Source organism: Antrostomus carolinensis, unplaced genomic scaffold (assembly GCF_000700745.2).
Source record: "Antrostomus carolinensis isolate BGI_N321 unplaced genomic scaffold, ASM70074v2 scaffold27857, whole genome shotgun sequence".
In the NCBI taxonomy this organism is placed as follows: Eukaryota; Metazoa; Chordata; class Aves; order Caprimulgiformes; family Caprimulgidae; genus Antrostomus; species Antrostomus carolinensis.
Genome location: NW_010329911.1, coordinates 8,182 through 8,948, shown reverse-complemented (window position 1 = coordinate 8,948; position 767 = coordinate 8,182).

The following is a 767-nucleotide window of genomic DNA, read 5'->3' as shown; positions in this document are numbered from 1 at the left end:
TGAATTGAATACATCCAAAACCCAAATTAATTATTATTAGTACTCAGAAATATATAGTACATAGGAGGAAATGAATAACAACTTTTCTTGTCACCATTCCACAGTATTTACAACTCTGTGTTTAATTAAAAAAACCTGCCAAAATTATTTACCTTGTAGTACAGACAAATTTGATTGGATTTATTTGTCCAAAATTTCTAAATGTAATCTTAAAATCATGTGCCAAATTTCCTGTAACTAGTGATAAATCTGCCACAGGGAAGAGTTTCAAATTGCTTGCCAGCATCTGTAACAAAGTATTTTTTTAAAAGAACGTAAGTAGAGCCACAGTCTGTTACTTCATTTTAAAAAGAGGTTGCAGGAGCAAGAGAAAGCAGAAGAGCACTCTGAAACTTATCACTGCTTGTGGAAGAATTTTGCACATACAAAAGTGATCATATACTCTGCCACAGTTATTCAGGTCAAAGCCTGAACAGTCCCACAGGAGCAACAGCAGGCTGTTGATTTGAGAGGAAAACCTTATTTTAGTTGAGGAGAAAGAGAAATGTTGTAAAGTGATCTAGCTTTGACTAAAATCTGAATGTTAAGAGGTTTTAATACTCATAATGAACAAATATCTTCTTACAGTGCACACCTCAGCATTAAACATGAGTATGCAAAGATCTGGTAAAAGCTCCCCAAGATATTAATATAGTTTCCTACTCTAAGCATATTCCAGCCAACTGAGAGCAGAAATGGTCCGAATGCATTCCTGACACACCAACAAA